Here is an 11684-nt window from a genome sequence, read left to right on the forward strand (position 1 = left end):
AGGGTTTTTTGTTGTTGTTGCTTTTTTTTTTTTTTCTTTTCTTTTTTTTGCTGTTGAGTTGCTCATATTTTGGAAATTAGCCCTTGCCAGATACACAGTTTGCAAATACTTTCTCCCATTCTGTAAGTTGTTTCTTCACTCTATTGCTTCCTTAGCTGTGCATAAGTTTTTAGTTTGATGTAATAGAGTTTGTCTATTTGTGCTTTTATTGCCCGTGCCTTTGAGGTCTATTCAAAAAATTCTTGTCCAGACCAATGTCATGGAGCTTTTCCGTAGTTTTCACTGGTAGTTTAATAGTTGGGATCTTACAGTTGTCTTGAATCCATTTTCATTTGATTTTTCTAAATGGTGAAAGATGAGGTCTAGTTTCACCCCACTGTCTGCATGTGGATATTTAGTTTACCAGAGCCATTTATTGAAGAGACTGTCCTTTCCCTGATGTGTGTTTTTGGTGCCATTGTATAAAATCAGTTGGCTGTAAATGTATGGATTTATTTCTGGGTTTTCTGTTTTGTTCCATTGTTGTATGTGTCTATTTTTATGCCAGTACCATACTGTTTTGGTTACTGTAACTTTGTAGTGCGTTTTGAAGTCAGGTAGTGTGATGAAATATCCAGGTTTAGAAGGAAGTAAAAAGTAGAACACAGGATATTATGGACTGGGAAGGTTAGGAGAAAGGGAATGAGAGAAAAATTTTAAAGACTATAACTTTGTAGAGCATTTTGAAGTCAGGTAGTGTGATGAAATATCCAGGTTTAGAAGGAAGTAAAAAATAGAACACAGGATATTATGGACTGGGAAAGTTAGGAGAAAGGGAATGATAGAAAAATTTTAAAAACTATAAAATTACAACTAGACAACAGGAATAAGTCCTAGGGTTCTATACCACAATAAGATGACTATTGTTATCAACAATATATTATGTAATTTTAAATAGCAAAAAAGAGGAATGTTCCCAACAAAATGATAAATGTTTGAGATGCTGGATATGCTAATTACCCTGATCTGATTACTATGCACTATATGTACGTACACAACACTGTGTACTTCATAAATATGTACAATTATATGTTATTTTTAAAAATAAAATGCAATAATAAAAAAATCACATGTAGCCCATAAATATATATAATTATTATGTATTGATAAAAAATATTAAATAAAAAAATGATATTCACTGTTTCTAGGTCTTAAAAGATTTTTTCAAATGTTTAATTTTGTAGAAAACCCAACAAACTATTTCTTCAAAACATTTGAAATGACTATTTAATATATAAGTACAAAAATCTGATATATAGTTCATGAGAACACCAGTTTGACTTATAACTTGTCTTTCATACTCTTAATTCTATAAAAATTACAACAATTCATGGTGTATTGTTATTAAAGTGAGTTTTATAGAGGAAGGGTGTTATAATATCTCATTTTTAACCCATGTGTTATATATAGTTATCGTTTTAATAGAAACTGAAAATAGGAAAGTTTAGATATGTAAAGATGTGCACACACACACATGCATACGTTTATAAACTGCCTTTTCTTAAGTGAGAATTTCATATTTTCAAAAAAAATTGTGTATATAAGAGTTTTGCTTTTACCTTACTGTCAAAAGAGTTGGATCATTATCATCTGGACAATGGGCTAAAATGTAGGACTTGTTCTGTCTTATAATATCAGAAAAATAAAGGACCTATTTTATTTCATAGATGAATTAACATATAAAAATATATTAATATAGTAGCATAATTTTACCATGGGCCTGTTACTTTCTGAATTGAAGTATCTAAAGGAAATTGGGGTACTGTGTTCTATTTACAAATGACTAGAAAGACTGATTGCGGGATGAATGACCGTCCTTTATTCATGTACTCTGTTTAGATTAAAGGAGAATTTTGTCATTAACAATAATGATTGTAATATTGTGTGTTGAATATAAACCATCACTACTTTACACATTACAACCTATCCTAATTTAATTAATAAAATTAGCCTTTGCTGCATCTTCGACAAAAAATTATACAATTCTTATCTGGATTGATTAAACTTAGTTGAACCCTTAATCCTGATCATTCTGCTTGTTTTTGATAAATAATTTGAAAATAAATTCAAATTCATTCAAATTACACCTTGATTTCAAGTAGGAATAGTTTAATAGAGTTCCAAGAAAAGGAATGTTAAACTATTGAGGTATTCTTTACAACTGTTAGAGCTGATGATAAGAAGGTTCATAGATAGGAAGGCAGGAATGACTTGTTACTAAGTCATCAAAGTAAATCTGACATTGAAACCTGACATAACATAGCACAACTTTGAGCAAATCAAGACTCTGCTGAATGCCCTCAGTTGTAAAATAATAGTGTTGCACTTTATAGTCATTGACTGAGCCCCATTTTAGCTCCTTCATAATTATTTTTGGAAATAGTGATTTTCATTTTGTTAAAAAACACTACTGGCATATATAACAAAGAATTTATAATACCTTCCACAAAAGCTCTCACATTAACCCAAGAAGATACTCAAGATGCAAATAAAATATAATTCAAAGTCTGTGTTAAATCTTGAGACTCAAAGCTTCTATGTCCCAAATGTGTTGGGTCTGTGACTCATGGATTGTCAAATTCAGAATCAAAGTAATGTTTTGTACAACTAGTAGCTGCAGAACTGTTCCCTGTGGTCTCTGGATGGAAGGGGCAGTCAAACAGATGGGTCCTAATAGCCTTCTAAGAGATGAATCAAGGAGCCTCATCAGTAAGGCTGATGGTTGCCTTTTACATTATCCTTGTGATGAACAAAACCCTTGGGCCTGACTGGCAGCTTCTTCTTTACCTCCCTTCACTTCAAGGCTGTCCAGGATACAATTCCCAAAAGCCCTGAATGTACTCTTCTGCAGAGAGACGGCTGTAGAAGTCTTTGCAAGCTTCATACAGAGAAATACAAAAGGTATGATGCCATTAACTGGTCCTTTCTAAGCATTAGGAATTTAGTGAAACTCTCAAACACAAAACTGAAAAGCCATTTGAACAAATCTTATGTACTTATAGATAAGCTTTTTTTTTTATTCAAGGCATACAAATTCAAATCTTTCAAGCAGAAAATTCAGTCAAGTGAGATCCATTGGTAGTTTGAGTTCAAAGTCAGTGAGCAAATGGAAATCATTGCAGCATCTCTCTCATTTCCCTAGTGGACATTAGACCACTCAAAATGTGTCACATAATTTACAGCCCCTTGGTAGTAATTGAATATACACATTGAGAGTGCACTGGCAGAACACTTAAGAAAGATTGAATGCAGGAGGACCAGCTTACGTTATTTTTGGCTCTACTCTGGTTTTTGCTTTTAATGTTTTTTCTTGAGATTAATTTCAATTTGGTTGTGCTATCCTATTCAAACAAATGCTTTGAGAAAAGAGATGAACAGCAGCATCAAATAAATTGTGATATTTAGTTTCAGAGACATCAGGTGTTGTAATCTAATAAGACAGAAGGACAAAGTAAAATCTGTGATTTACTATAAAATATTTTAAGCTGTAAGAATAGTATAATTGAGAGGTAAATTAGCAATATGACTTTTGAACTATTATCTAAATGTAGGGTGAAATTTTCAAGATTTATCTTAATATTTAACATTTTTGCTAATACTTAGGAAAACAAAGAATTTTGTAGTTAAAAGTTTGAAACATTAAACTTATCTGTCTTTTAATATTAATTATTCTACATCTCTCTATTTTGCGTATCTGTTAAAAGACACTTTTAATTCTTAGACACGTATTTTATCAAGAGTCATTCTTAAAATGGTATGCTTTGTTTGCCAGTCAACATGGAATCTGTCTAGTTAGTAACCTTTAATATTTAAGAGAATACAGATCAAAATAGTAGAGATTTCAACTTGACTTTATAAAGACGTCCAAGTATTCTGAACATGTAATAGGAAAATGGGTCCTGACAGAAACCGTCATTTGAAAATTTCCTTCCTTCTCTTTCTCCTCCTCCTTCTTCCTGGGAATGAGTATGTGGTATCCACTATATACACGCACACAACATAAATAAATGGAGGTCCATGGTACAATATGTATGTATATATATGCACACACACACAAACATACACACACAGGTGTATATATATACACACACACATACACACACATATATACACTAACAAATATATATATTAAATGTAAATTATATTAAATATATAACATATACATTAATCTTTACAATTTGTTACACTCTTCCTTTGAGTGCCCAGATTAACTGGTTACTAACATTTACTTTAATATATTGCTTTTTATTGAGATAAAAACAATGAAAAAAAGTAATTAATCACAAACTACTTATAAAGTTAATATTTTCCCATGCTGAAGATAAATGAGAACATATGCAAGCAACTTAATAGCAATACAAATCTGTGTGAGTATTCACAAGGAAGAATTTCTCTCTCCTAAGAAATTTTGTCAGGTTTTTAACTTGCTAAGAAGACTATGTACCTAAAAAAAAATTTTTTAAGGCACATTTCTTTTTCTGCTATTTAATATGTAAATAATCACATATTAAGAAACAATTTTTTATCTTTGCATATAAAAGGATGAAAACACAGACGCTTAGCTATCCAAAGCAATCTTATCATATTTATATGTTTATTTGCTATATATAAACATATATGTTTATTTGCTATATATAAACATATAAATATGCATATTTACCTATTAACTTTACCTCACGTCCAATTTGCTTTTGTTCTCCTGATATCTTAGCCCCTCTATCTTTAAAATCTTAATATTTTTCCTTCCAAATCAGTCTGGTTTTTTTTCCCCTTTCCTCAATCTTTTTTTTTTTTTTTTTTTTTTTTTTTTTTTTGAGACGGAGTCTCACTCTATTGCCCAGGCTGGAGTGCAGTGGCACGATCTCGGCCCACTGCAACTTCCACCTCCCGGGTTCAAGCGATTCTCCTGGCTCAGCCTCCTGAGTAGCTGAGATTACAGGCGGCTGCCACCATGCCCGGCTAAGTTTTTTTGACTTTTTTTTTGTTGTTGTTGTTGTTGTTTGTTTTTAGCAGAGATGGGGTTTCACCATGTTGGACAGGCTGGTCTCAAACTCCTGACCTCGTGATCTGCTCACCTCGGCTTCACATAGCTCCTCAAATATTTTTTTATACTTGTTAACCTGTCACCAAACCAAAAACTGTCTTTCATTTCATACGTGACATACCATCATTTTAAATCTTTTATACATATTACTTTGCCTTCCATAACAAATTGGTGTTCATATGGCAGGTAGAAGTTATTGTTCATGACATTCGTCAGTTGGTATTAAGAGCATCTTTATGCATGCTGTGTATAATTCATAATAGTTAAAAACAATTCATAATAGTAAAAAACTAGAAAATTTCTCAGAAAAAGTAATATCACCCTCCTTTTTTAAACAAAGCTAAATCTTCTTTTTAATCTTGTTAATTTTCCCTTGGTGAGAAATAGCACCACACATTACAGCCTTTAATGGCTTCAATAAACGTGTATAATGCACAATATAAATTTTAAAAGTAGTCAAAATCCTCTCTCTCCTCCATCTCTGTTCAAACTGTGCTGCCTCATTTGCAGAGATTTGCAGTAAAACTCAAAGATGGCATAGATTTTTACACTATGTCAATATTTCTTTCTCTGTTTCTTGTTACTTACATAAGAATGATTGGCTCTTTTCATAAAGCAGTGACTGAAGGCCAAAAGGGAACTCACAAGAGTGCATTATACAAATTCTAAATATAAAACTCCCCAAAGAGGAAAAATGATGTTCAGATACAATAAAAATAAATTATAGAATAAAAATGAGAGAAGTTATAGTCGTTTTTTGCACAATAATACAATGCATAAAGGCTAACGTCAGTGATGTCAACTTAGTTGAATGGAAAATCCTGAACTGACAGTTGACTCTATTTCTGTCAAATCCTACTTTGATGTTATGTCACTCTCTGATTACTCAGACCTTTATCCTACTATGAAACTGGGTGATTCTCAGAAAGGAACCAGGACATTCTATCACTTCATGCCAAACACATTAAAATGAAAGCCATGATCAGGCTCCCCAATATTTTGTAGGGTTAGAAAAAAAAAATTCAATTAACTCGAATGTGTTCACAAATCTCAAATGCACAAATGAACATTTTCTATAACAGGCTTATTTTAGTAAGTCAAATCCATCCCTCATACAGATATCTCCATGTTTTATGAATAATAGAATGATATGAGAATATAAAGTAGGGTTCATGAAGGTAAAACTGAATCCAACTAGAAAAGCAAATACCAAAATAAAATGTGGAGCCCAGTAGTAGATAGACATGACTGTGGCAACATCTGATCCTTACTAAGAGGTTAGTGACCATTGATATCTTTCTGATAAACTGATTGCTTTTGTTTTCTCATTAGCCTGGACAGTAAATACTTACCGAATAGATATCTCTCTCGATTGTAGTGACTGACCACCTAGTCATGGTTTCATGCTCTCAGGGAGATTACAGTCTTGTAATGGTAAACACATTTTCGAAATAACAGAAGAAATTCACCTCCGGGCTAAAATTATTTTTAGCTATTAATTCTTGTTTTTATAATTCATTCTAAGTAAAGGGGATGAGGTTATTATCATATAATGTGATTTGTATTAAGATTGCTAAAAGCAGGGGGGCTGATCTAATTCAGAGACCTGTGGAAGAGAATGCCTGACTCTCAACTTAGTGACGTGACTTACGTTTTCATTACATTTAAATACAGCTTTATTTTCCTGTGGTGGTAACCAGGAACAGTATGAAGCACAGACAGTGCAGTATTCAGGTTTAATTTGGGCATAGTTGAACTGCAGGGAGTGACTATCAATTACAGTGGTATTTTGACATTTGTATAAAGAATTATGTGCCAAAATATTCTAAAATTTAAAATTTCATAGAGAAACTGGTTGAATAAGTGTTCCATGTACTCACTCATCCTAAATTTTTTGGCACCTGAATGTGTGGGATGTTTGCAAGTGAACAAGTGCTTGTCAATACATCGTCATTGACCTCCTCCCATTCATGTTGCTGGTCACTGGTAATTTCTTCTTCTGGATGTTGGAATTTTTTTACTGAGTCCTGTGAGAAACTATTAAGGGGCCAGAGACACAATGTATTCGGTCTACTACCCACTGTCCCATGTTTTTCATCCCTATTAGTGTAAGTGATCTGTCCTGAGAGCACCACTATCTATTCAGCAAAGTGCAGATCCCTGGGACTCCAAGTAAAGGATATTCAGGCATAATTGAGGCGAAATATATGGTTATGGACAGAGACTCCTTTGTAATTTTAGAGAATATTTTGTATTTCTAAATGGTTACCTTCAAGACACTGTGAGTAGCATATACGTATGTGCTTGTATGTTTGTACAAGCACATGAACATGGAGGTAACAAAAATGCATTTCATCCTAGAAAAACTAGGACAATAATAATGATAAGTCAGAAAACTAAAAGCTAAGTAAATACTTTCAATAATGAACTTCTAATATTTCAAGTACTGTTTATTAATTAACTTTATCTTCAACAGAAACCCTATATTAGGTATTCTGTGGATGAGGAAGCTGAGACACAGCAAGATTAAGTTATATGTGCAAGGATAAATAGGTAGTAATGGAAGAGCCGGAGTCTGAATCTGAATAATCTAACTCCAAAGTCTTAATCACCACTCCAGGCTGCCTCTCAGCCAGTTGAACCTCATAAAATTCAAGACTATAATAAGTGGTCAAAAACCTAACACAAAACTCTCTTTACATGGTTATTTAATATTTGATTGACAATGAAAAATAATGTTAATGCATAAAGTCTTGTTGAATGTAATTACAATATTAAAGGTCATAAAAAGTAAAGTAAATAAAATAGAAAAATCAAAATAAAATAAAAATAATTATGTTTAAGAAAGAGGATTATACTGGGTGCGGTGGCTCATGCCTGTAATCCCAGCACTTTGGGAGACTGAGGTGGGTGGATCACCTGAGGTCAGGAATTCAAGACCAGCTTGGGCAACATGGTGAAACCTTGTCTCTACTGAAAATACAAAATTAGCTGGGCATGGTGGCATATGCCTGTAATCCCAACTACTAGGGAGGCTGAGGCAGGAGAATCACTTGAACCCAGGAGGCAGAGAGCAGATTGCGCGACTGCACTCCAACCTGGGCAATAGAGTGAGACTCCATCTCAAAAAAAAAAAAAAAAAAAAAAAGGAGGGGGGGGATTATAATAAATTCAGCTACAAAAGAAGGAACCAGCTGGGTAAAGTTTAACAGAGAAAGGAAATTTCAAGATACTAAAAGCTCATTAGATAAACAATTTTCTATCTCAAGAACAAATAATACCAGTGCACAGGAATGACAGAAAGAATAACAAGATACTAAATTGGTTGTAATCAGAGGCCTGAAAGTCAAATGCCAAAGCTGCAAAGAGTGGAATTCAAGCCAGAGCCCTAAAGAAAAAATAGCGTAAAGAGAGAGAGCCAGCAAAAAGCAAAATGAAAAAGACGTAACTCTTGTCATAGCACACACATGCACCGAAACAAAACAAAATGTAGGAAAAACAGTAAAAAATTATCTAGCTGTAAAAATTACTTGGCTGTACAGCCTCAATTGTTTACTCCCTGATTCAGAAATTATCATATGTGCAAAAAGTTTGAGTGGAAATGTACTTTTACTCAGCAAAACTTCCATTAAAAAAAAAATGCTGGCTGGGTGCGGTGGCTCACGCCTGTAATCCCAGCGCTTTGGGAGGCCAAGGCAGGTGGATCACCTGAGGTCAGGAGTTCGAGAGCAGCCTGGCCAACATGGCAAAACCCTTTCTCTACTGAAAATATGAAAATTAGCCGGGCATGGTGGTGGGCACCTGCAATCCCAGCTACTCTGGAGGCTGAGGCTGGAGAATCGCTTGAACCTGGGAGGCGGAGGTTGCAGTGAGCCGAGGTCACTCCTCCAGCCTGGGTGAAAGAGTGAAACTCTGTCCCTGCCACCCCCTGGCCAAAAAAAAAAAAAAAGCCAAAGTAAAGAGTACAAGATTTAAGAAGAAACTTTCTGTAAACATTTTAAGAAATCTCTTTAAGAACTAACAGTTGATATGCAAATTGCAATTTAGAGATCCTGAATGAACTAATTAATTAACAAACTCTCATTTGTTAAGCTGAAGTTAAGTGATATGCTTAATGAAAACCACAGCTATACTGAAGAGAGGAGCTCTGTGGTTAAGTCTTTTCATTAAATCAGACAGAGCCTAATCAATGAATATGTGTAATGTTGCTGTATAGGTCTGATTACATGCTTCCTTGTTTTTTTAAAATGCTAAACACTTTATTCTGATCTTATACTTTAACAATTGAACAGCAAGATGGGCTGTCTATAATTCAAATTTAATTGTCTTTAAATCCTAATCTCTAAATAGTCTGTTAAATAGAATGCCATTGATTAAGTGATCTGCAGTTAAATCAATGACATAAAATCAATATCAGAATTTAAGGGTTTAACTAGGAGTTCTCTAACAAGTTTATGTCAAATATAATTCTTAACACAAGCTTTCTGCATACTTTTAAATCATCTCAAAATCTTGAATTTGAGATCTTTAAACATTTACAGGTTCCAGGCATGAGAATTTTCCTGGGGGATGGGGAAGGGAGAACGGGAACCTGGGTAAGTAAATAATACGATGCTCCAGGTTTGTTTCTCCTCAGCTAACATTTATCTCTTCGGCATGATGAAGGGCAGATCAACGTTGATTGTAAAAACAAACACGATTAGCACTAACGCAGCATATGTTACCGCTGCTGCAGCCTAATGATGAATGAGCTGTAAGCGATGCCAACACCTGTTCTTGATGATGATGCGTGATACCCAACCCCAGTGGAGTCGTGAGCGCGAAGACACAGCGGTGCACATCTCACCGATTACAGTGGTTTATGGAGGCGTTCTGGTGGCATTCTCACTTTCTGTCTCTCCATCTCTTCTCTGATTATTCTACATTCATTCATTCACAACTTCAGAGTTGGCTTTAAGCTATAGAAATCCAGATGTGAGGTGTTACATGTACTAGCCACATGAGATGTATTAGGTTACCCAAGTCCTAAGCAGTTGGAGAACGTGTTTTCATACCAGAATAATTCTTTCTAAAACACTATTGTTAAGTTAGGCTACTTGGTTCTAATGTTGATGGAGATTATCAGGCATCTCAACTCGATCGGCTCTAAATTTGGCAATAATCTCAAAACAAAATACCTGAACTTGTGTGATGGTGTGTTTTATATTTAACACACAAAATAGTGAACATAAGTATGAATATTATGCAAAGTGACAAATTACAAAAGAGTTCTGATATTATCCTTCAGTCTTGTTTCAGCAAGGAATAAATGATATTCCTATCTGCTGCTTCTCTGTCATTTAATGTTCTTTGTTATTTTATATATGGTTCCAATGTCCCATATGATGTTTCTATTAATGTGACTATATAATGTGAATTAGTTCTTCTATTCTTAATTTTATTTCTGGTTACTCTCTTCCTTATTGCTTCAAATCTTTGTTGATACAATTTTGTCTCCTGCTGTGAATATAATTCCATTACCTGTGTTTAGATCATCACTACCTGGAAGGACTTGTGTATGCATTATTTCTTCCCATTTTTAAGCTTTTACTCTTATTTTCCAGCTGACACTTTTGCTCTATTTCCAAATTTGTTCAGAGCCTTCCATTCTTAAAAAATATTGTTTCTAATTCTTGTCTTATTTTTTGATATTCTTCTTCTCATTAGCAATTTCTCAAACAAATGGCCAAATTCGTCACTCCTATGTCCTCATATTATTTTTCTTTTTAGCTCATTGAAATTATTAAAGGAATGTCAGTATTTCAGATTATTAAAAATTTATTCAAATTTTTGATAAAAAATTTGACCATTGGCTTTTATTATATTTCCTTATAATTTTGCTTAATATTTATCATAATGATCAAATGATAAGTTCTAAAAATAAGGATGGTATTTGTTTTATTTTTCAATGTTTGTTTTATTTTTATTTTTTAAAGACCTATGATGTAGATGATAGAAGTGTAAGGTCTGGAGCTAGATTCTGTAACTTCCATACCTTATATCGCCATATACTAGCTGATGGTCATGGGGAAGTTTCTTAACCCTTCTGTTGTAGATTGTCTCATTTGTAAAATGGTAAATAACAGCCCAGGTGTGGTGGCTCATGCCTGTAATCCCAGCATTTTGGGAGGCAGACATGGGTGGATCATATGAGGTCAGGAATTCGCGACCAGCCTGGATAACATGGTGAAACTCCGTCTCTGCTAAAAATACCACAAACATTAGCCAGGCGTGGTGGCAGGAGCCTGTAATCCCAGCTACTTGGGAAGCTGAGGCAGGAGAATCGCTTGAACCCACAAGGCGGAGGTTGCAGTGAGCCGAGATCATGCCACTGCCCTCCAGCCTGGATGACGGAGCGAGAGTAGGTCACAAAAATAAATAAATAAATAAATAAATAAATAAAGGCAAATAACAATGTATAGTTCATAGAGACATTATGAGCAAAAATAAGTTAATATATGTAGAGTGTTGTGCAGACAGTAATACATAGTAGATGTCCTATATGTTTTAGCTAAAGTTGTTATTTAGCTCTTGTTATTATTACCACCTCTGTAATCCTTGA

At 34.0% G+C, this 11684-nt stretch overlaps 1 protein-coding gene across 18 annotated transcripts in view; it reads left to right on the forward strand.

The window, feature by feature from the left end:
• The window catches only part of LOC105483467 (uncharacterized), a 573731-nt gene that overhangs the window by 295359 nt on the left and 266688 nt on the right, over positions 1–11684 (forward strand). The window lies entirely within an intron of this gene.

Source organism: Macaca nemestrina, chromosome 4, assembly GCF_043159975.1.
Source record: "Macaca nemestrina isolate mMacNem1 chromosome 4, mMacNem.hap1, whole genome shotgun sequence".
Taxonomy (NCBI): Eukaryota; Metazoa; Chordata; class Mammalia; order Primates; family Cercopithecidae; genus Macaca; species Macaca nemestrina.